Here is a 25,254-nt window from a genome sequence, read left to right as displayed (position 1 = left end):
TGGCTTCCTGCCATACTGGGTCATTGGTTTGCATTTTTGTTTGCTTGCTTTTGTGGTTCTGGAGATCAACCTCAGGGCCTTGTGCATGGTAGGCAAGGTCTCTACCACTGACTTATTTCTCCAGCCACCTGTAACAGCCACCCAAAGAGGCATGGCCCCTTGTGACAGGTTCTAAGCACAGAACTCAGGCATCTCCAGCAGCAGAAAACATTGATCTTTATTTTTATGACTTGCATTTACATAGCTGTCACAATGTCATGAAAATTTCTTACTTTATATATTTGATGATATATGGCTGCCATTATTTTTAACGAAATGGCTTAGTAGCTAACATATTCATTTGGATAATATGACGTGGAAATTAACGCTTCTTTCACTATTGACATTTCACTATTAACTATTTCACTGCTTATTAGCCATGCTCCTGCTTCATTTTAAATGCTTTCCTGTCAGTGGTAGAAATAATATAAAATTTATCATCATTTTTAATGATTATTTAACATTAATCTTAACATTACTAGCCTGGCTAATGAAATAAGATATGAAGCAAAAGCTATGAAGGTAGATGTTGTAAAGTTGAAAACAAATGGCCATTATCATTTCATAAATGATTGTTCAACTGTAAAATATGTAGCTAATTATTTGAATGAACAAGATAGTTTACAAAGTTAACCATATTCAAATATAAAACTAAAAAAGTCATTTTAAAAGTATCTGATTCATAATGGCAATGAAAATGTAAAATAGCCATACTGTAATCATTAAATGGAGAAATTATGTAAATAAAACTGTACAACTTTACTAAGAAATAACAATTTAATCTATAGACACCCTATGTTCTTTCATGAGAAAATTGAAAATGGTAGTTATCTCATTTCATATTAATTCATATATAATCTATAATGTTATACATAAAATATCCATAATTTTTCCACTAATTAAACTTTCATATTAGTTGAAATTAATAAAATAATTTTAATTTTTCCTGTTTCTTTTCTTCATCATCACTCTCTGAGCTGCTCTTTTGGTGCTTCTTTTTCTTTTTCTTTTTCTTTTTCTTTTCCTCCTCTTGTATGTTTTCCTGGTGCATCTCCATGAAGGTCTGAGGTTTTTTTCATAGATTCTTCTCCACTTATATCATTTGTAGTACATTCCTCTGAATTAGTGACCTCCTTCCCAGCTTCACCTGTACAATAGGAATATTTGAAAAATGAGTGGCAGCATTTGTATTCCCATTTGCCTTCTTTAAATCCCCAGATATGTGTGTGATTGTTGATCTTCACATCTTCCTCGCACTTGGAGCAGGCAATGGCCCGCTCCTGCCCTTTAATGACTGTGCCAAGTCTTGAGTACTCCACACAGTCTTCAGTCTGGGCTAAGAGCAATTCAGCTGGAGGCGCATCCAAGTGTTCTTGACCACCATACTTTTCCAGGATGCTTTCTTTCTGCTGTTCTTTGAAATCTTCTTTTTTGACTTTGAAGGACTTATACAACAGCTCTAGTTTTGTAGGATCTGCCTGTAGATGAACTTCGGATCCTCTGTCATAGGCTTCCCAAGCAAACAACTGTGTCTGAGCCATTGAAATAGTATCTCTTGTGTATCTAATGAGGTTATCTCTAGCATAACTCACTTCGTCTGGATTCTTTCCTGCGTTGGCATATGGATTCTCTCTCATTGCTCTAGTTTTTGGATCATAATAGGCAGAATTTGGATCCAAATTTCTCAAGTATTTTGCAATATCTTCTCAAATCCTGAGATTCCAGACAGTAATTTGTCTCTTAGAGTCAAAATTCTGTCCAGGCATGTCAACGTCATCTGCATATTTATCTTCATCCTCATCTTCACTGTTATGATCTTTTTCCATCTGAGAATTTGGTTCCTCTTCTCCCCACTGGTGTTTTGGAGAATTAGCTTGTTCGACTAATTTTCCTGAGGCTAATTCTTCTTGAAGTTTCTGGGCTTTCAATGTTCGTTTTGCCAGATCAACTTTGGCATACTCTTCCACGATTTTCAAGTGTTCTTCCAGATTATAGCCATTCCACCGATCTCTCTTTCAATCATAGTCAGACATCAACTGAGGCTGGACGTGTTCATCTGGAGCTATATTAGTGCCTGTAAGTTTGGCTCCAACTTGCCTCGGTCTCTCAAAGCAGTCTTCTTTTTGTGTGTCCTGGCCCCACAATGCTCACATGCTCCTTTGTGGCACTTAGTAGTTATGGAATTCTCTTTTACATCTCTCTTGTACCATTTACGGATAAGCTGAATTGCTTTTGTTTTTCTGGTTGTGGTCGCTGATGCTTTAAAGAAGGTCTTTTTGATGGATCAATGTACCATGGCACTGAAGAAATATACTGACGAATATGAGGATTGATGTCTTTTACTTCTTCATCAACTTCTGCAGGGGCATTGCCCAATTTTTGCTGTTCTTCTAACTCCTTCTTCTTTCTCCAGTCCTCTCTGGTCATATTCTTTGGTTCCTCCAAATTCATCTCTTTGGATCCTGACAGGGGTGCAGCATTAACTGTATCCACAGCTGCTGCTGACAGGATGACGGGGCTTCCCAATTCAGCCACCCCGACTCCAAAACCATCCAATGCAAAGGTAGTTATTAAAGTAATTTTAACATATCTCTTCCTCCAGAAGAGGTACACTTTGGGAGGGCAAAAAAAAAAATGAATTCAATTAGATAGCAATAACTTAACTTTTTAGTTAGCTAGGCAAGAGAATTGAGCCCAGCCTGGATAACTTAGCAAGTTAGCCAGACTGTTTCAAAATTCAAACAAACAAACAAAAAAATGGGCGGGGGATGTAGCTCCATGCAAAGGTCCTGGGTTCAATTCCCAGTACTTTATTTTTTACGGCAAAGAAAAAAGAAAACACCCTTTAATGTTTTCTAATCCTCCCTAAAATTAAAACTCCCCACCATGTCCTCCAACACCATATATGACAGGAACGTTATACAAAGTAACTGTCCGATACTCTTAAAAACCAGCAGTGTCATGGAATACAAAGAAAGAAAATTGAACTACAAATAATACTGTATCATCCTGGATCTTGGGTTTTCCGTCTCCATAAAGGGCATAAGCAAAAAAGTTGACAAAATGTAAATAAGGTTTATAAATTAGGTAACAGTGCTGTCAATATTAATTTCCTAATTATATAATTTTATAAGAGAATTTGATATTTGGGGGAAATGTACACCAAGTGTTTTGGAGTAAAAAGTATTCTGTCTACAGATTGCTCTCAAATGGTTCAGAAGAAATTATGCATATATATATATATAGGAATATGGGTAAACATAAAATCCAATGCCTTTCTCACACACAGGAGATAGCAAGGAGAGCAAAGAACACAAAATATATTTGGAGAGTCAGTTCATTATAGTGTTAGAGAGTTCGTTACAGTATTCTTGCAATTTTTCTGTTAGGGAGTCTGTTACCATATTCATACAAATATTCTGTAAGTCTAAAAGTATGCAGAATTTTTAAAAAACATAAAGCAGAAAGAACTGGAAAGTTTCAGCCTCCTCCAAGATGACCCCCTCCTCTCCTGAACTTGACGTACTTACTGAACTCTCTGTCTCAGAGCTGCCATGTGTCTGGGGTTGTTCTTAAGGCCTTTTATACATCTCCCTACCTGAATCTACAGAAAACAACCAGGCAATTACAATCCTCATTTACAAGTCAGAAAGTAGCATCCGAAGCAGCTACATAACTCACTTAAGGCCTCAGAAACAGAAAGTGGCAGCAAGACTTGAACTCAGGTTTCTCTCCCTGCCTCCACTAACGTGGCTGGAATCATCGCCTCTCCCACTGCCACCCTTTGAATCTCACTCTTTTTGCTCTGGATATTTGTATATCTGAAAGCCTCCCTGTGCTCCTTGTCCATGACGTGGCTTCATTGATTGCTTTGCACGAGGGTGAGTTATCACACTCCGCTCATTGTACCACCATTAAAATCATGCTGTTCTGCATCTAAAATCCCTCAGACTATTGGATTCTAGTTAAGGAAAATGAAGCCGTGACCTATTTCATTAAGTCTATTAAATTGAGACCCTTGAAGCACTTTGCCTTCGCGTGAACAATCTCTACCATCCTCCCGGCTCCATTTTGTCATGATAAGCAGCAGAAGGGGACAATTTGATAACCTCCCTTGGCAGGTCCTCCTCCTGCTCCCTCCCCAGCTGCTGTGACTTGAAGCAGCTCTCATCCTCAATGCACATGCAAAGCTGAAGTCTGCTACACACTGACATCATTCTTGTTGGTGTCCTAACAGGGACTAACTTGCCAGCTCAGGAGACTGTGAAGGATGCAAGACAGTAGATTAGAGGAGGTGCAGGCCTCAGAGGGTGCTAGAGACTTATGTTCCCCTGGTTTCTACACTTGGAGATTAAAAACCTAGCGAAGATGACGACATTTAGTTTGGGCCCTCCAGCAACATAGCAGTGCACCCCAGTATAGACTCCTTCCCTCTCCTTTGCTGCTAGCAGGGGTCGAGTGCCCGAGGGGAGCATTGAAAAAGGGCACACAGAATCACAGCTTCTGGGAGGAATTCAGTCTGAGAGCTGACAGCAACCAGGGGAAAATGTTCATTAAAAAAAAATTTTTTTTGAATTTCAGTGAAAGGGAAAGATCAGAATATACATAAAGGAAAAAGTAGAGGACTTGGCTGATTGGGATAGTTTGAGTGGAACACCAGGGAGAAGAAACACGCCTCGTGGTGCTACCTTGCACACCCCTGATTTGAGCTGTGAACGCTCTCCTGCTTGTGACATAGGTGGCTTCTCTTCTGAGTAAGCCAGGGAAACACCAAGTTCAGGTTGGCATAAAAGAATCAGGATGTGTGTTCTGATTTAGATCTGGAACCCCAGAGGCTCATGTATTCAGAGGTGGGGCTTTTGGAAGGTGATGGGATTATGGGGTGCTGTACTCATCAGTGCATTAATCCACTGAAGACTTCAGCATTGAACGTGAAGTTAGGAGGTAGGGTCCGGTCAGGAGAGGTGGGGCACTGGGATGTGACCTGGAAGGGTAGATCTCTGTCCCCAGCTCTTCACTTCTCTCTCTGCTTCCTGACCGCTCTGCCATTCCATTTCTGCCTTGGAGCCCATGGACCATGGGCTGAAACCTTGAGCCAAAATAACCTCTCTTCCTTTAGGTTGCGGATGCTTGGCATTGTGTCTCAGCAACAAAGAAAGTGACAGAAACAATATGACATCTTGCCCTGAGCAGGAGGATTAATTCAGAAGAAGGGTAGAAATGGAGGCTGGCTGCACAACTGTGTTAGTCTGATCGGCTAGTTATGCTGTGAAACTAACATCAACACATCGGTGGCCTCCACACCAAAAGTCTGTCTCTCACACCTGTCCCGTTTAGGCTGTGGGTCACCGCAGCTGTCCTGCATTTTGAGGGTTGGGCTCAGCTGTGCCACACGCACCGTCTTTCTGACATCCAGCCTAGAACCAGGACATGCGGTTCTCATGGGACAGGGACCTGGAGAAAGAGAAATGGTGAAAACTCAGAGTGCCTCTTTTAACTTCTCTTGCAGAAGTGGACGTCATATTTAATTAAACAATGCATGGCCTCTGGACAATGCCTCCATGAGGCACAGAGCAGATATTTCCCCTCCCCATGGGCAGCATGAGAGGTCAAATGTTAATGACAGGGACGAGTGACCCCCTAAAGTGTAAGATAGGGTGCGGGACAGCCACAGTGCACTGTGTGATTGGGAACATCATTACCGTCCCAGGCAATTCGCCTTTTATTTCTATATCTGTTTTTATTCTAACAGAACGCTCAAGGGTTCAGGATCAGGGGACAGATTAATTACTATAGCAATCTTACCATCATTTCCTCACACCCAATTCCCCGTGGGGTGAAGTGACAGGAGCCAGATGTGCCCCTTGTGTGCACAGGTTTTTGCCACCGGAGAGAACCCTAAAAGGATGGCTCTTAGAGTTTACATAGCAGCCAGGTGCTGGCACATCTGGCTTCCTCCCCTCTGGCATGTAAAATACTCCTCTCCAGGGAGAAGAGGCAGAACACTCAGGGCTGATGTTCATCTCCAGAGGAGAAGAGATTTTACATCATTCCAGAAGTCCCTGTGTAGGGTAGCCATCCATCATCCATTAACTGAAGCACTTTAGCTCAGAAATACCTGGCCTCAAAACATGAGATATTTGTGGAATACCACTCTCTGACCCTTGTGGTTTTAAAAAATTCTGCTTACTGTGTGGTCTTAGACATCTATGTTTTCAGGGTGCCCCTCCCCACAAGTTCTTAGCTCATGTTTTTGGGGTTCAAAATAAAAAAATTCTCTCCCTCTTTCCACCTGTTGAGATTATTTCCTAGAAGCCCCTTCCTTGTACATCTGGAAAATCTGTGATTTCATACACTTTCAATGTGAAAATAATAGTTACAAAAAAAAAAAAGAAAAACAGTTTGGATATTATAAGTCTTCTTGCCTACAATGCCCTCAATAACTTTATTATTAAGTAATATACTTTATTTAGTCCTGTAACTCTTTAGACACTATTGTGGAAAAGACAAGAGTTGACCACACAATCATACCTATGTGGGTCACTGCAAGTCTACAGATTTTCATATATGTAGTGCACAGTGAGTTAAAAAAATACCTGCTATTGTTTGTTTTTCAATGTCTGAGAAACTCTTTCTTGTGTCTAGAGTCAAAATATTATCCAGCAGGAACTTGTGTTACTGAAAAAGATGGTGGTGATAATCTACTCACAGGGTTGACAGAGTAGGAGTGATAGATGTTACTGGATGCTCACAAAATAACTTCCATGAACATAATTTTATGGAAACTTCCAAATGATGCAAAATTATACTGCTCTGGAATCTAGGAATAAGGATGAGGATATGTGGTGTGACCAAAAGTACAGTGAATGTTTAAATAAAAAAATTATTACAGTAAAACACATATTACCGTTCGTCAACCTCAAAATATGCTCCCTGGCTTCAAACACACTTAGCCTGTCACAGTTGCCTCTTTTGGAAGCAGTTCTAGACATCCCCTTTCATGAGGGTCTTGAGTTGTCCTGTCATGCCTGCCTCCATGTCCTGAATTGATTCAAAATGTTTACCTTTCATGGTTATTTTGTGTTTGGGGAAGAGCCAGAAGTTGCATGGTACCAGATCCTGTGAGTAAGGTGGATGAAGACATAGCGTGATATTTTTGTTGCCAGAAATTGCCTTCAACATTTTGAATTGATTCAGGACATGGAGGCAGCCACAGAGAGACACTCATGAAAGAGGACTTCCAGAACTGCTTCAGAAAGTGGCAAGAGTGATGAGATAAGCGTGTCTAAAGTACAAAAGGAGTTCTTTGAAGTGGGTTCATGGCAGTGACTTTACAGTGATAATTTGTGTTTATTTTAAATGTTCACCACACCTTTTGATCATACTTGTATATGACTCCAGAACCGATTTCCAGAATAACAGTGTGCCTGGGACCCTGAAAATAGATGAGACCTCTGCCTATTTGCAAATTTTGTCTTCCCTTCATAACTCCAGGCCTTCACCAGTCAGCCTGCAACCTTGAGTTTGCTCTTTTCTCCCTGTTTTTGTTGAGGCTCTCAAAAATACACAAAGCTGGAAGTGGATACAGAGATACAATGGGATTATTGTATCTGCAATACTCACAATCGAAAAGCGGGAAGAGAGAGGGACACAGGAGCAGACTGTATTTCCTGGCATGGGGAAGATAAGCTGCTTCATATCAGTCAGAAATAAGCATCACCTCAGCAGTCAGATGAGCAGATCTAGAGCAGCGAGAACCCCTTCTCGGTCGGCAGGAGCTGTCTTGGTCGAAGGGATCGCTAAATAAGCAGGACAGCCAGGGCCTTCGAAGACTGTTTGCAATACAGCGCTGCTGGAAGCAGCTCTCTTCTGTCTTCATTTCTGACCAAATTTTCTCCCCTAAGACCACCTTCATGCCTGGTCTGGATTCCTGCAAGGTCTCCCAGCTCCCTCCTTTGCCTTACCTTCAGTTTTCTTGAACCAGAACCAGCCACACGACTGTACATGGCTGTTTGGGGCTCCCCAGGGGCTCCCCACCTCCTACCTCTCAACACCTGCACACCAGTGTCCTTCCAGTGAGCGGGAAGCCTCACAGGACTTGGCCCCTGGTTTCAGCTCCCACTGTACTTTCTGTTGGTCTCCTCTCCATTTCTGGAGTCTCTGCCCTTTCTCAGGAAGCCCCGGGCTCTCCTACCACAGGACCTTTGTACTTGCGCTTCCCTTACCTGAGATATACTTTCCCTGGACGTGCGTGGGCCCTTCCTTTTCTTCTTGCAGGTCTTTGCTCAAAGTCTTCTTATCTTTGATACTTTCTTTCCCCAGGAAAATTTCATCTCCTACCTACATCCTAACATTTCTTTTCTCACTTGTTGCTTCTTGTTATAATCACCTGCTCTCTTAGCAAGCTCATTTTGCTTATTTATTGTGTTTATTATTGTTCCCATCTCTCAAACATGAGTTCCATCAATGAGGGCTGGTGGTCTGTGTTGTACACTACACATGGCACTCTCTGCAGCATCTGGCCGTGGTTGGCCTCCAACAAACCTGTGTTGCATGTGTGAGTGAAGGAAATGCCTTCTTCACCTGAGGTCTTCAAAGGAAACACATGCACCTAAGTTTAAAGTCACTTTATGACCATTTGGGCCCAGACTGGCCTTAAATTTAAGATCCTCTTGCCTCAGCCTCCCTGAATTCTGGGATATAGAAATGGAATCATGTTAAACCAGGGAAAGCCACTGTCCCTTTGAGGCCTGGCTGTAGCATAGGTGCAGTGGGAAGACCTGGACTGGTCTGGTTGGGAGAGTCATCACCTGCAGCCAGTGAAGCAGGGCAGCGCTCTGCCCCAGGACCTTATAGGAAGAGCCCACCTCAGACTTGTTGAATTCTGCTCAGCACCCTCTCTGCCTGCATGAGCAGCTTCAGTTGGAGGGGTGTGGCTCCCAGGGCTGGAGGTCCTCAGACTGGACTCCTCCTCCCTACCCTACCCCAGACCTGGGGTGAATGGAGCCTGATAAAAAGATTCTGAAAGACACAAGAAGGAAATAAGGTAGTGCTATTTTTTAAAAGTGCAGAATAAGGAAAACATCCTTAGCTGGGGCGGTGGGGGTGGGGGCGCTGGACTGGGGGCCCTAACCTGTAATCCCAGCATTCTGGGAGGCTGAGGAAGGAGGGGCACAAGATCAACCAGCCTGGGCAATTCAGAAACTTGGTAAGGCCCTGTCTCACAATAATAACTAGAAAGGACTAGGGATGTAGCTCAGTGTGAAGGCCCTGGGTTCAATCCCTGGTACTGAAAAAAAGTTCCTTTGGCCCAAACCCATGATAATGTCAGAAAACATCGTGAATTCTTATGAAAGAGAAAGGAAAACTGGGTGACGCATGCCTGTCTTACCAGCACTGGGGAGGCAGACACAGGAGGATCCCAAGTTAAAGGCTGGCCTGGGCTACATAGACAGACAATTAGAGAGAACATGGGCTCCAAAACAGTAAGGACTTCGTGGGACCCACTTGAAAATGAGGAATATTAATTTAGGAAGTCAAAATAGGGATTTAAGTAGAGAACGAATTGTGTACTTGGCATGCTTCATGTGCAAACCTTTCCTTGAGCCATTCGTGGGTTCCGTTTGGCAGCACTGACAATGCACGGAGGGTTTTATGCTCTGGAACACAGCTAGCTGCAGCTTAGGGCAGGGGCTCGTTGGGGGGGCCCTGCCAGCACTGCTGTCCCTGTGGCGGCTGCCTGTCCTCCTGGCTCCGCCCCTTGTGATGACCATACCCTCTGTTCCACATTGTCACGAGAGTCCCCCTGGCACACACTACCCCAGATCTCCAAGTTCTAGAGAGAAAAATGCAAGCACAGCTAGAAGTTATTTCCAAAATTGTGGAATCTGTACCCCTCAAGGTGGTATAATTTGTAAAGACCAAGTAAATACGTTCGTGTCTAGTCCAACTCTATACCTGCATACAAACATTAAAAGTTTGTGTGTTGGCATAAAAATACCAACAGAAGGGATTGCTAGTCTTGAATTAGACATGAGATTATAAAAAATTTAATATATTCTAAAATATTAAATTATGACTTAATAAGCATTTGGAAAATTCTTGATGGGAAAGATAAAATTTATAAGAAAACCATTTGAAGTAAGCATTTCAGAAAGATCAGACTATCATGTAAAGTGGAGGCTGAAGGAAAGAAAAAGAAAAGAAGGAGGGAGGAAAGAAGGAAGGGAGCAGTGTGGGAAGCTGGGTTTTTCTAGGATCTGGTATGTTGCTATAGCATTTTAAAGGTATTTCTGGCCACAGAAAATTTAAATCACCGAGCAGGAGCTGCCCAGAGCCCCTTGCAGCTCTTAAATTTAGAATCCTAACATCCCATTGTGAATTTCATTTATCTGTTCACTGCATGTCCCCCAGTGGAATGTTGGCTTTTAGGGTATGGACCATACCAGCCAGCAGGTACCAAGCAAGGATTGTGGGCTTGGGTTCTAGAGCCCTAGCATGGCTACAAACTCTACCTCTGTTCCCTACTATTTATTTGTGTGACATTGCGTGACCTGGAGAGTCTTCCACTGCCTCAATTTCTCCATCTGTAAGATGTAGGCAGTAAGAGCAGCTGCCTTCAAGATGGTTGTGGGATTAAATGAGTTAATATATGCAAAGCATTTAGAACCATGCCTGGCAACTAGGAAATAAGTGCTAGATATTGGTTTCACCACTGTATTTCCACTGCCTAAACCCATGCCAGCTGTGTGGGACTTTGTCACTAAATATTGGGTGATTCTGAGCCTGGCCTAACTAAATAATACATCTCTGCCTCCCTAAGGCAATAAGCAAACTCCCCAAAGATATGAAGCGTGATTGAAAAATATAGTTAATGTTTAATTTTTTGAAAAAAAACTTATTACAGTAACAGACACATTACCATGAATCCCCCTCATAATGCTTCTTATTCTTCAAACACACTGATCCCATCATGCTTGCCACTTTCTGAAGCAGTTCTGGAAGTCTTTTCACGTGTGTCTTCTATTGTGCTGTCTTGGCTGCCTTGATGTCCTGAATGGATTCAAGATGCTTCCTTGTCGTGGTCATTTTGACTTTGGGAAAGATCCAGAAGTCACAAGGTGCCAGATCCATTGAATGAGGTGGCTGAGGACTCACTGTCACGCTTTTGTAAGCCTCTCTTTCTATCGGATGCCACCACGCAGCAGCAGCATTCACCATATTTTGGATCACACCTTGTAAAAGAGCTCACAAAATAGGACTTCCAGAACTGCTTCAAAAAGGGGCATGAACCATGGGATAAGTGTGTTCAAAATGAGGGGGTTGATTTTGAAGGGTATACATGGCAACGTGTCTTTTACTGTATTCACATTTTTAAAATTTAAATATTCATATATTTTGATCATGCTTTATAATTGGTGACATATTTTGAAAGTAGTGGCAGCAATGCAGTTCCCTAGTCTGTTATATTTTAATGTTTCGCTTTTTTTTGCTTCTTGGATCATAAAACAATCACTGACTAGGACCTATTTGTTACCATGCCCATGATGGCAAGCTTAAATGAGATACCGAACCCAGTAGAAGCAAGCCCCATGTTGCCGAGGGCAGAGTTAAGCTGTATGTTTTGCATCTTTCTGCCTCATCATATTGCTTATTGTGCAAGGGAAATGTTTTGATCATCTGTCGCTGAAATCTGTTTTTAATGAAAACACCCGGGGATCAGCTATTATTCTTAGAAGACAGCTTTGTTGAGGAATTAGTTATTCGAGTATGGAGCTCTAGAATGAGTGCTTCCCTATCACAGATGTACTTCTGGGGTAACACAAGAGTTGGGGGGCAAAGTAAACAGACTCTAGCTGCATGGTGATGAATCACAGCCTCAGGAGGGAGGGAAGCGGCGTGGAGAAGCCACGGCTCATAGCCGGACTGCCTGGCTAGGCTGTGTGCTCACGCTTGGGCTCGGCCCTCTCCTTATCTGACTTGGTCCCTCTGCTGCTTAGAGCTGGATCTGAGGAATACGGTGCTGGGGAGGACAGGCTGCCCCCACAGCTGCTAGATACTGTCAGGTTGCAGAGCTGGAACTCTCCCTTTAAGAACAAACCGGTCATCTCAGAATCAGTCTTTCTTAGAGCCAGGATGGGTCCATCTGGTGGGGGAGAAAAATATCAAATGAGAAGCTTAGGGAACTTGGAAGTGTAAAGTCAAGCCAACCTGATTTCCCTAGGTGCAGCAATGTTTAGCCATGGGACTGCTGGGGAATGGAAAATACATGAATAAATGAAAATTTAAAATATATGAATAAAATAAATATTTTTAAAAAAGGAGTATCCCACTGGCTATGCCTCTAAGTGCATGCTTCTCAAGTAAATCCTGGCTTGCTTATGAAAGTCATGTTTTTTTGTTAAATTTAGTCAAGATGATCTATAAGAGTGAAGGAAACTGAGAATTTAAGGGGTGTCATAGGTCTTTATTGATACAGAAGGAGGCTGTTTTTCTTGGATCGTGAAGAGATCACCTCTGAAAAAATGAACTCAGTGACAGTAGCACCATCAGGTACTGTGATAGTCACTTTTCCATCTTCTGAAAATATAACAGCATCAGGAAAAGGGGCTGAAAGAAAATAGATCGGGACAAAACCAAACCAGTCTGACCCTAAGTAATGATGATGGATTCCCTGTCACTAAAGTTGAGGACAGGACTTCCAATGGGAACCAAACTGTTGCTTTTCAAAACCTCCTCTCCGTGCTGGCTGTCAGCAGATCACACTTGCTGTGACACCGGTAAAGGGTGCAGACCCAGCGAAACAACTTGCAAGTGGAAAAAGTTCTTCGCATTGCAGAACAAAAATAATTTTGTTAAATAACCAAATAAAAATGCCTCGTCCTTATGAAGAATTTTTAATTCCATTCACAATATATGCATCTGACCTTAGTTTGTCCTTCTGAGTAGGTCACGTGTCTGGGATTAGACACCTGCAGGGTACTCACAGGGTCCTTCCTCCTTTTGTGTTCCTGGATGGCCAGGATGTCAGCACATCTTTATCACTGGCCTAGGGTCTCTCTATATCTTAGAAAGTGAGGTAATAAATCTCCTCGTAGGGTTGGGGTCCCCAAACAGAAATTGTACATCTTTAGCTGTCTCTGCAACTTGGTGTCTCTTGCTGGAACTCTAAAGCAGATCCTAAAGGGCAGTGATCCACACTTAGGACAACTTAAAATAATTGCTCTTTTGTGAGAGGTGCTTGGGCTGGCTGACTGTTCTCTGGGGACATCAAGTACACCTACTTAAAGGGAGCGGAAATGATTTTCAAAGCCTTTAAGGGGCTTTTTTCTGTGATGCTTACCTCCGACCAGTGGGACCCAGAGGGACTTGTCCCTCCTAGAAGGCCACACCTTGTCTGGGCATCTTTCAGGCCACCTCTTAGCAAAGGAAATCTTATTCCAAACTGGAAGCTCTGGCTTTATTCAGGCATGGGATGGCATGTGACTTCTTAGGTTGTCATTCATTGTCTGTAAGACTTGGCTTTTTTTAATAGCAAATGTATGTTGCTTCTATAATTATGGAGAAGTTTTCTAAAGTGTGTCTTTTACATTGCTAGTTTATATACTCCCTACCACGATCTTAATCTCTTGTTAAAAATCCTCCACTTGGGCCAAGGATTTAGCTCAGTGGTTTCACCGCCTGCTGTGCAAGCGCAAGGACCCGAGTTCCATCCCCGGTACCAAAAAAAGAAAAAAAAAAAAAAATCCTCCACTTATCAGACGATAGACTGGAAGGAAAAAGAAGGATGCTAAACAGCAAAAATGCAATTATAGTACATGATAAGCACTGGGTGGTCTGAGGGCTGAATGTTGTCTTTTGTTATTTGGTTTCTAACATTTGTTCATTTGGGTAGGGGCACATCAGTATTAGCCCAGAAGTAATATCTGATTTATTTTATTTTTAAAAATCACAGCCGGATTTGGTGGTGCATACCTCTAATTCCACTCTCGGGAGGCTGAGGCAGGAGAATGGCAAAGTTGGAGCGCAATGATTTAATGAGATGACCTTATCTCAAAATAAAAAAGAAAGGGCTGGACATGTAGCTCAGGGTGAAAGTCCTGGGTTCAATCCTCAATTCTGGAAAAAAAAAATCACACCTCTGCCCAGGTGACCTAGCAGGGGTACCAGAGCATCCGGCCATGGAGGTGGTGCTGCCACCTTCCAGCACCCACCAGGAACGACAGCCCCTGTCCTGTATTAACTCATGGGTGCTAGAGAGGATGCAGGAGGCTGGGGGCTGAGGCAGGGGGTACGGCCTTGTGAAGGGCTGAGTCTTAAAGGCTGCCCCTGCTCTCCTGTCACCATGCCCAGGGCCTCCAGAATGCCCTCCCTTGACATTCCTGCAGCTCTGTGCAGGGCTGTAAGAGTATGTCCCCAAGGGTCACAGCACTGGCTCTCAGGAGAGGAGCTGGATACAGTTGCAGATAAATCACTGCAAAGTGTCTCAGGTGATTTACACAGTGAAACTTTGTTGATCCGTAACAAGGTTGCTCATCATCTCTTGAGGTTCCCAAATCTTCGCATTCCTTCCCTGCAGTTGGGCTGGCTTCCAGGGTAGAAATGCAAAGCAGTGCAGAACTGGAAAGCCAGAGTCAGCGAAGGCAGGGAGTGGAAACACGTTCTTCCTGGCAACTTTCGCTAACAGATCACTTGGTCCCTGTCTGATTCCTTACTGGGCTCAGGCCCAGAGGGTCCCTTCTGAATTCTTCTTGATCAGGTGGTGTGAAATTTCAGGGTCTAGAGCCGGTTCCTCGTTCACTTTCCTTAGAAAATCTCCACTTCTGCTCTCATTCTTCTCCTCTTTTGCAGAGTCACATTTTGCAGTTAAATAATTAATATACTATACTATAAAAAAATTTACAATCTGATCATAGTGATGCATGCCTGTAATTACAGCACTGTGGGAGGCTGAGCTAGGAGGATCAAAAGGTCAAGCCCTAGCCTGGGCAAATGAACGCCTTAGTGAGACCCTGTGTGAAAAAGAAAAACAGGGCTGAGGGTATAGCTCGGTACAAAGACCCTAGGTTCAATACCCAGTACTGCACAAAACAAAAAAAAAACCTTACAGTAAACCATACAGTGAAATACATTAATATTCCCAGTGATAAATGCTAACTAGATAACATTTGATTTGAATGGTCTTCTTATTCTTTTGTACTTACCTAACATGCATGTGGTTTGATTAATTGGACCAACATTTGGCTCAGGACAGATGCAACCAAAGTTTTCTTTTCTATCTTCTAATATCTAGACAATGGATTCCTCAAGGCCAGAGCCAGCCCTGGCCGTTCATACATTCACCAACCTCTCGTGGACATAGTGAGACTACTGGACCAAGGCTCCTGCTAAGTACTGAGATGCCAGCCCAGTCCCAGAGAACTCTTAAGTCTACTTTGCAAGACAGATGCTGCATACTTAGAGAAAGTTTTTAACTATCAGAGTAACTGCAGGGTGCTCTTCCAGGTTCTCTTGCCTGGAGTAAAGGGACCCAGAGGAGGCTGGGGATGAAGATCAGGGCAGAAGAAAGGCTGAGGAAAGCAGATGGCAAGTGGAGGGAGAAACAAGAGCCCCTGAACACTGTAAGAGTCCTAGCAAGGATGGAGCGAGCAGGAAGGCCAGAACCAGATCCAGCTTGCATGTTTGTGGGAGATGCATCTCAAGCTAGTATTTGAGACTTGAGCTTCAAGGAAGCGAGAAACCACTAAAGCAGGGAATTTACACCATCAGGTTTCCATACATAAGAGGTGTGATTGAAAAATACAGTACATGTTTATAGTTTTTTAAAGATGTCTTACAATAAAGACACATTGCCATGAATCCCCCTCAAAATACTGCCCCTCACTTCAAACACACTTATCCCACTCTTCTTTCCATTTCTGAAGCAGTTCTGGAATCCTCTTTCTTGAGTGTCTTTAGTAGCACTGCTGTGTTTGCCTTGATGTCCTGAATCAACTGAAAATGTTGACCTTTCACGGTCACTTTGACTTTGGGGAAGAGCCAGAAGTCTCACAGTGCCAGATCTCATGAATAACACGAATAAGGACAAACCTTACATATTTTTATTTGAAAGAAATTGTCATAAATGTTTTGAATTGGTTCAAGACTTTGACAAAGCCATGGCAAGACAGTTGTTTGGGTGGTCACAAGATGTGGGTTGGATTTGAACTGCAAATGAGTGCTCTGAACTGGCATAGACATTGAGGAGATGCCAGTGTTGGGAGGGCCATGGAAACCAAGGGCAGAGATTTGGGCCCATGTGTGAATGAATATTTGAGGCTCTGAGGGCTGCCAAGCTGGAGAAGTTAAGCAAGAGAAGGCTGCAAATGAAGCAGACCTGGGGTCACCAAAGAAGCTACCAGGAAGTCAGTGGTCATGGGGCAGGGGGCTGGAGGAAGGAATGTTGCATGGTGTCCATCACTACCTGGAAATCCAGTAGTGCCCGGTGTGGTGCTGGGCAAAGGTTAGCACAGGGCTGCTGACTTCTCTCTCCCCTACTCAAGTCCGCCCAGACCAGGGGTTGAAAACATAATCCGTGTGCCTAGAACGCAAGCTTGCTGTTCATTTCTTACACGAACTCATTTGTCAGCAAAGCTTCAGGTTTCCCTGAGTTTGGGAATGCTGACATCACACACTGCTTTTTGTCTAAAATAAGGCCATATTGATTACTTTCATGGCAACTCTGACTTTGGTGGAAGAAGATGAGGTTATAAAATCAAAATACAGATTCATGAGCCAACTTGATCTACAGATTGAGGGACCCTGATAGATATTGTTAGCAGTTTTCCTATTCTGTTCAAATTCCTTATGTTCATTTTTTGCATGGTTGGTAAGTGCCAATGGGTGACCAGTGACTTTGGGGTGACAAAGGCTCCACTGGACAATTCATGGAAAGGGATGGGACTCCCCCTGTGTCTTTCATATCTGAACACATGCAGGAGGCAGTCAAGGCTTTGATCTGAAGTCAGCATATTTATAGCATATTTATAACATTCAGCTGGAGTAGATTCAGTGTCTTATGGTGAGGGATCTTACAAGTGAAATACCGCCAACCATACTTTTATGTATGGAGAAATGGGGGAACCCAACTTCCCTTCCTCCACAGACCCTGCCCCCAGCAGCAAATCCTTGCTTAGTGAAAAGGAAAAAGACATTGTTTTTCTAGGCTCATGATCTTACTCCTTAAGGTACAATGTAAAAACCAAATCAAATGATTGGTGAGAGAGAATGATAATTGCTTGCTACCTTTTATCCGTTTTATCAGAATGAGTAGGACGTTTGTGTGGTTTTTTGCCCAAGCGAGATGTGGGAGCAGGGTGGGGGTGGGTAACAGGGATCTCTGTGCAGATAATGTCACTGATTTCCTTTGCCCGGATGCTCCCTGAGTTAACCTCGTTGGACTCTTCCCAGGAACTGATGCGTGTGCGCGTGGTGGGCCATTATGCTGCTGCACCTGTGTAGTGTGAAGGTCAGTGTGCTTTTCTGATTATAAGAAACCATCCATGCCATTCCATTATAAACCCTCTCCACTCATGATGGAATGTGTCTCGGCCCAGAGCCCGCTCCAGCCACCCTGCCCGGAATTACCTCCAGTGCACCCCAGACATTGAGATCCATCACCCACTTCCTGCATCTCCCCTCGATCCCCCAGAATTCAACTGTGCTGCATTTTGAGATGATGTTCTTTGCATGTCAAGTCCTTGTGTGATGTGAACATACTGTTGTCCTAAATGAATTTGTATCTGGAAACAAAATCTGTAATGATCCTTCCAAATTGACAGCCGAGAGCTCCAGTGCCTTACAGCTAATGTGGACATGTGGAAATTCACCTTGAGACAAGAGCACCAAAATCTCCTCCTCACTCAAAATCAGGTCACCAGGAGGCTGCAGGGTTGGCAGAATGGACCTGTTGCCTCTTTTTTGGGTGACTTTCCCTGGAAAATGCTTTCCACCATCTCCCCCCAGACTCCCTGCCAAGTCTCCTTCCTGGGTCTCCGTTTTACTTATGGCCCTGGTTTACAAGAAACACAGTTCACTTGCTGTGCATGATTTCCCCCACGAGCCCTCACTGGAGAGGTAGGTGTGATTCTCGCCCATGTGTATATGAGGCAGCTGGGCCACCCTGGCTGCAGTCTCCACAGCTTCCCTGTTGGTAAGTGAGGGATGAGGACTCAGAGGCGGCCCAAGGGTCTGAGCAGGAATCCACACTCACGGGGCCCTTGTGCTGCTCTGCTCATATTCCCTCAGCCAATACTTAAAGGAGGCCTTTCAAAAAAAATGAACAAAAACTCACATTTGTATAGCGCCCTGCAAGTTTACTAAGCAGATCCACCTGTATATTCAGCAAATCCTTGCACTAACCCTGCAGCAGGGAGAGGGATCCCAGTGCTGATCGGTGAGTGTCTTGGTGCAGGGTAGGTGGCGGGAGGGTGAGGCCACCTTCTCACACCCTGACCAGGAAGCTTCTGTCCCAGGGCCCTGCTCCTGGCTCACACAGCTCATACAGAGGGTAACTTCCTTCATTAGTCATTTCAGTGTTACTAAAGAATGATGCGTTGCATTCAGGAAGCATTAAATTAGTGCCTAACCCATGCTTCCAAATACCCAGGGATGGGCCCAGTGCAAGAACTTTAAGTCTCTGTTTTTCTTATCAAGTCTCCCCATCTGTTGTGCTGGTGGGAAACACCTGCTCTGTGACATTGTGACATGTTAGAATTCTGCAGAGGCTTCATTTTTCTCAGCTCCTATACAGCCAGGCTTCCCCACTTGGAAAAGCTAAGCTAAACATGTGGGAAGACAAAGTCCTCCCGCCACCCCGACCTCTGATGCACAGCACCTCTGTCTCTTTAACCCCCACCCCTCAACGTCTGCACTTTTTCTTTGGCTGCAAAGTTAGGGTGAGAAGTTCTTTTTGAAATGCCGAATCACTCCTTTGAGGTGTCCCCTTTTTCTTCTTTCCTGGACTAATGTCCTCAGAAAAGTAGGGTTTCTCAGTCCTAGAGAAACTCAGTTCATGTGCATATTTGTGTACAAGCTTTGCCCTGCAATAAAACTGCTGAAACTTGACAGCAAAGCTCAGTGTACACACACATCATCACAGGTGATTTTATTCAATGATCCAGGAAACATGGTGGCTATGCTTCTCCCTTGACATTGAGCTGAGTGACCTCTCCCTGAGAAACAGGGAACAGAAGACTGGATCTCAACTGATGCTCCAAAGCTCAGCCCTTGGTGGACTTAGTTTGTGAAATATGAGCCTAACCATGGCCCCCTGGGAACCATAAAGGAATAATACAGGGACCTATTTTCAATTTCCAGTGCCAAATTCCTTGCCCCAAGCTCTCTATAATCATGGAAAACTTTGGCTCCATAACATTTGTATTTTTGCTTAAATCTTCAAAACTGAAAATGATACCAAAGTTTTCTGCCCCTTCTTAATATTTTCTAAGAAGTTTAACTGTACTCTGAAATTAGTCTGCAACATTACTAGCTGGACTTCAAAATATTTGGAAATGAACTCAGAACCATTCAGCAGGCAATTTAAGGTATGCACACATTTGATCCTCTGGAATGATCTTCGGCTGACAGATGCTCATCTCAGAAAGAGGCCTAAACAAGAAGGAATTCCTTGCTGCAGTCACTGGCACTGCAAACCACCAAAGATACAAAAGTCTTTGGAGTGATTCTAATATGCATCCCTGGTTGAGAACCACTGGCTAAAACTGATGGAAACCAGTACTCTGTGTGTCTGTAAATAAGAGAACGAGAAAGAGATCTATGTTGTAGATCTTTATGCTACAAAGTTAAGGATCTCGTCACTCAAAGATGATTTTCTGAAGCTAGTATAAGGTCCTTTTTGGAAAAACAAAACAAAACATTAAGGTGGGGTGTATGCACGGGAGTGGCTAGCATCTCTGTGTTGGGCCCCCTGGGATGTAGATATTGATTTTTGTAAGAAAGAAGTAAAACCAGTGGAAGACGAAGGGAGGAAGGATTGTGTAGGGACCTGCAGCCCATGGGAACTCCAGGAGCGAAGACTGCTCTTCCAGGTGGATGGAATTGGCTTGGCCTCTGTAACCCCAGCTAGCTCCACCGTCAGCTGGACACCCTAAGAAGACCATGGGAACCTCTCAAAACTGAGGTGGACTTGAAGGAGTTGGCAGCCTTCTAGCAGCTGAGCAGGGTCCTTTCTTGAAGGGGTATCTGTGTGACACATGTTCATGTCTGCCACACTCTCTGACAACTTGAGAAAATCAGTTCTTGGCTTTTCAGAATTTGGCTAAAAGCAGCTAGAGTCAGGAGGCAATGCTAAGGGGTGGTCCTTTGCCAGAATTCACTGCCTTTTGCGGGGTATGAAGCCACAGGAATGGAAACCATAGGGAGACTAGATTGGCTCATTTGATTGTGGCAAGACTTGGAAGAGGGGGCATTAACATTTGAAGGGTCATAAAAACTTCTCACATGGAAAATAAGGCCCAGAGAGATTATCTGACATCCAAGCCCAGGCTCCCCTCAACTTCATGCTACCTTGACAGGTGTCTCTTGTCAGTTCATCCTCCTTGATAGCAAGTCACACAGTAAAAGAAGGCTAGGGCTGCAGAACTTTAGTGTCCTTGCTTCCAGAGGAAAAGTGTTCCCAAAGTTTCCTACCTTCCCCCACACCACCATATCTTTAGTTGTATCACTCAGCTTTCCATTTGCTGCAACAAAGTGTCTGAGACTCACAAATTAAAGGAGGAGAGGTTTAATTTAGCTCATAGTTTTGGGGGTTTAGTCCATGGTCAGCTGGCTCCAAGGTGGAAGAGCATGGTGGAGAAAAACTGCTTACTTCCTAGAGTCCAGGAAGCAGAGCCAGAGAGGAAGGGGCAAGGGATCAGGTGTAGACCCCAAAGTGACACCTCTGTGACCCACCCAGAAGGATAAATTTGAATCATTTGTAGGAAAATGTATGCACTTCACATCCATAATATCAAGTGAAGTAAATCAGACTCACACATTTAAATATCACATTTAAACTCTCTAATATGAGAAACCCACAGTATAAAAGAATAAAGTGTGTCCCACCAATCCCTTGGGGGTAGATCCCAAAGCCAATCAAATCGACCCTCCACTCTAACCACCACATTAGTCTAGAGCAGTGATGGCAAACCTTTTAGAGCCTCCAGTGATACAAATAGCTCTCTGAGGCACACATGCCATAGGTTCGCCACCACTGGCCTGGAGGGTGTTAGTTGACAGAGGTGTAGATCATCAGTCATCAGGAGCCCACAGAGTCCTACGCCACTGTATTGTAATACGTCCTGGAGGACAGGTGATAAATGTCCCTGCATATGGAGCCACACCTCTAGACTCCACAGAGTCAGGGATCACAGTGACCAGCGCAAGCTCCCCTCTGTCTCTTCTCCAGTCTCTGCCTGGAGCACAGGCTTCTTGGCCTGAGGGAGAGAAGTAGCATCATCCAGCAGTGCCATGTGTGAGCTGAGTCATGCCCTTGGCAGGGTCAAGGAACCACCGCCAGGAGGACAATGACCCTGTCTGAGTCTTTCTCCCAGGCTGCTTGCCCCCTGCCTGCAGCCCACTGGTGGGCCCTGTCCCCTGCCCAAAACTCAGATCATCTGGGCTCCCTCAGTGGCTGCCTGATTCCTGGTGGTAACTCTGCCACCAATATTTTCCCATCAGGAAGCAGCAGTCTCAGCACAGAAATAAAACTCCTGCTGACTTGCTTACAGCCTGTCCCAGTAACTGTTCCAGAGTGTCATCTTGACACAGCACCCCAGGAGGACCACACCACATGGGCTGCCAGCCTTTCTGCGAACCATGCCCAGCAGGACCAAGCCACAAGCACAAATCAAGGCCATGGCCACTGAGCAACTTCTGAGCCTGCTCTTTAAGAAGGTGCTCTTGTTTTCAATACATAATCTGTCCTGTTCTTTCAAAGTAAGTGCTTTTCTAAAGGGCCTGGACTGTCTTTTAAACATAGCTATTTCTCACTTAAAGGGAAATGTATTTCTGTCTAGAAGCAGGGAGAGTTTGAGGAAAAGACTTCAGTGTGAAATCCAGGCTTGGTTTAAACTAGGGCATGCACCTTGTATAGCTATTTTCTTCATGCTGCATGTGGCAGAAAACGTGTGTGTGTGCATGCATGTGCACGCGCGCGTGTGTGTGTGTGTGTGTGTGTGTGGTCACTGTTTTGAGCTTTGCCTATTTGAAGTCCTGTATAGTAAGTGATTTTGTTCAAGCAAGGGAGTTTCAGCTTTATTTTCAGCCACAGATGCCTCTCCTCTCTGGTAGTGCTACATTTAGACCAAAAAATTTTCTTTTTCAGCAAGAACTAAAAGTTCCCTAGCATTATTGTCCCCCCAGCCCCCGCCATGCCCATATGCATTGTGCAGAATTCTTAGAGAACGCGGCATTGCTAACACTCTGCAGCAGCCTCAGTAGAGCCCTGGGTGTCAGCAGATATGGGCCCGAAGTCTGTTTGCTCAGCACTGCTTTTCTAATGCAAGTTCTTGCTTTTCATGGTTGCAAAAAATAAGCCTGTGTTTTCATGATCCTAGCTGACTATGTGCCATAAATTTATGTTCCTTTCTCTATTACAGATTTTTACACACACATGCACAAGCACACGCGCATGCACTCCAGAAATACAAAATAGAAGTAGAAGTAGTTTTAAGAGTAATTTATTCTCCTTGAAAATGTCAGGCAGGGATCACAGCAGCTTCACAAAGACTAGGAGTGAGATGGCAAACCTTGAAATCTGGGCCTCCTGACACATCTCAGACTGGCTGGGGTTTTTCTAGATGGCGGCATGGAATAGTCATTCATTATTCAGCCAGCAAATATTTATTAAATATTTACTCTGTTCCAGACATAGCTGAGGAGCTAGGGAGACAGCTGTGAATAGGTCTCTCTTCTTGTGGTGGTTTCATTCTGGCATGGGGAAAGGAGTGTCAGAAGATGCAAAACACAAATCAGTGTAGAATGTGACCTAGGAGCTGGGAGATGCTAAGAAAGAGAAAACGGGGTACAAAGAGGCAGAGATGCCCTGTATTTCCTGTTCTGCCTAAACTTGGATGCAAAAAAAAAAAGCCTGCAGGTTCCCAACTCTCTGCTCCCTAGTGAGGCTGTTTTATTTGCCTGCTAGTGGATTTTTTATATATGATTTTGTTGATGAATTTATTATAAAATAAATACTTTTATATAAAAATTCAGAATCTTAGCTTCTCTTGGAAAAAAATAGAAAGCTCTTTACAATCCCGAGCCCCCTTCTGCGCAGGCCCAGTTAGCAGAGCGGAATGAGGAGGCGCTGTTAGGTCAGAGAGGCAAATAAATGACCTTCGAGTTGTCGGAGTCCCACTCGGCTGAGCATCCCGCTGGCCTCTGAAGGTGACCTTCTCCCACCCTGCTTTGATGCCAGCTCCACAATCATTTTCCTTTCCCGAGATGGCGATGGTAGATTCCCTTTCCTATTAGATGGGCCCTGTGGACCCATCCGCTCTGTTTTCCTCTGCTTTCTCTCCCAATCATTGTGCAGAGCTTTGACTCTCACTGAAGGTGTGAAGTTATCAGAGTCCCATCCCATCTCATCGCAAGCTGAGCCCTGTCCTTTTGCAGTTCTGTATTGCTTTCCCATTGCCTACCCAGACAGGTGGCTCGGTGTGGATTCATAAAATTTGTTGGTTCTTATTCACCACAGTCACAGATCTAAAAACCAAACATGCTCTGGGAGATATGGATTCATTAGACTCCTACCTGTTTAAACTCAAGGCCATGCCCTTTCATCTTGACTACCTTATCCATTTTATTGATAAGTTTTATTGATACATGGTTTCACCTTTTCTGCTTTTACCAATTTCACCCACCAGAGCTTTCATAGACTTTCCCTTCCCCAAGTAGAAGTAGCCAATCAATGTGTTATTTTGTTCTCATTATGATTTACTTTATTTCTATGTGGCTTTTAAGAGTATTCTGCAGTTACCTGACAGGTAGAGATATGACCACCGTAATCGCCAGCGGCAGCATCATCAAAGCCAGACCTGGTGCTCCATGGATCACTTCACAAGAATGACAGGCATGGTGGTACAAGCCTGTAATCCTAGCACTCTGGAAGGCTTAGGAAGACCTCAAATTTGAGCCCAGCCCAGGGAAATTAGTGACTTAGTGAGACCCAGTCTCAAAACAAAAAATAAAAGAGGTCTGAGGTTGTGGCTCGTGCAAAAGCCAAGTGGACATTGAGTCAGAAAAGCACTAGCTTATCCCACTGCCCAGTGTGGATGCAACATTTTGTGTCTACTTCTGTGTAGAGCTCATGGCTTCTCATGGCAAACTCTCTTCTCCAATGCACGGGTGTTCTCTGATCACTGGTTGAGTTCCTGCGCGTAGACATTTCCCCACGTTTTGTAATCTTAATCATTAGTGGTGAGACACCTCAGCTATAGGTAAATGCTACCATGTCATTAGCGTCAGTCAGAGTATAGAATATCCTTGAGAGCAAAGCCATTCATCATAAATACCTAAATGGTTGTTAGGGGAAAAGCAATCTCTCAGTGTAGATTCACAGTGGATGCAGAATGTGAAAAAAAAAATTAAAATCAACAAAAGACAGTTGTTAAATTAAGTAGTCTGAGTCACCAGTCAGACAAAACAAACTGATGAAGAGCCAGCAGAGTACCCAACAGCTGACCCAGGGTGGAGTTAGCTTTGCCTCTAGCTGCAGAACCCCAGGAAGTTACTTGGTCCAGGGATTCACAGTCTTGCCTGCTGAGGAAGGTCCTTGTCGAGCACGGAGATAGATTTTCAGCTGCTGGGATGGACCGTAACTTGCTGGCCAGGCCTAGGTATCTGGATTTAAAAAACCTCCTGGGCCATTTGGATCTAAGCTTGGGAACCCTGGCAACTTCTTGGGGCCTCTAAGGCCTCTTTTCCTGAATGAGGACGAGGGCAGAGCAGACTCCTGGGTTTTTAATCTGGCGGTCCCATGAAGGGAAAGATCTTGCCGCACACCCAGCCCAGAGTCATCGCTCTGCCACCGGTAGTGAGGATGGTAGCGATGACAGTGAGACAGGACGATGGGCTTGGTGATAAGTAACGATGACGCAGGCTCTGTGGACACAGCAACTGGATGCGCAGGTGCCTAATCTCCTGTTTTCTGAAACGTGAGATTTGCTTTGTATACAA

At 44.1% G+C, this 25,254-nt stretch overlaps 1 protein-coding gene and 1 pseudogene across 1 annotated transcript in view; one reads left to right on the top strand and one right to left on the bottom strand.

The window, feature by feature from the left end:
* Window positions 1-25,254, top strand: part of Hecw1 (HECT, C2 and WW domain containing E3 ubiquitin protein ligase 1) — a 401,408-nt gene that overhangs the window by 105,429 nt on the left and 270,725 nt on the right.
* LOC101723665 (pre-mRNA-splicing factor SLU7 pseudogene) overlaps window positions 962-25,254 on the bottom strand; it is a 49,181-nt pseudogene continuing 24,888 nt past the window's right edge.

This window comes from Heterocephalus glaber, unplaced genomic scaffold, assembly GCF_053883595.1.
Source record: "Heterocephalus glaber isolate CG9 unplaced genomic scaffold, H.glaber_assembly_v1.0 deba00001610, whole genome shotgun sequence".
NCBI classification, from domain to species: domain Eukaryota; kingdom Metazoa; phylum Chordata; class Mammalia; order Rodentia; family Bathyergidae; genus Heterocephalus; species Heterocephalus glaber.
Note: the sequence above shows the minus strand (reverse complement) of the source record. Positions and strands in the feature narration are given on the sequence as shown.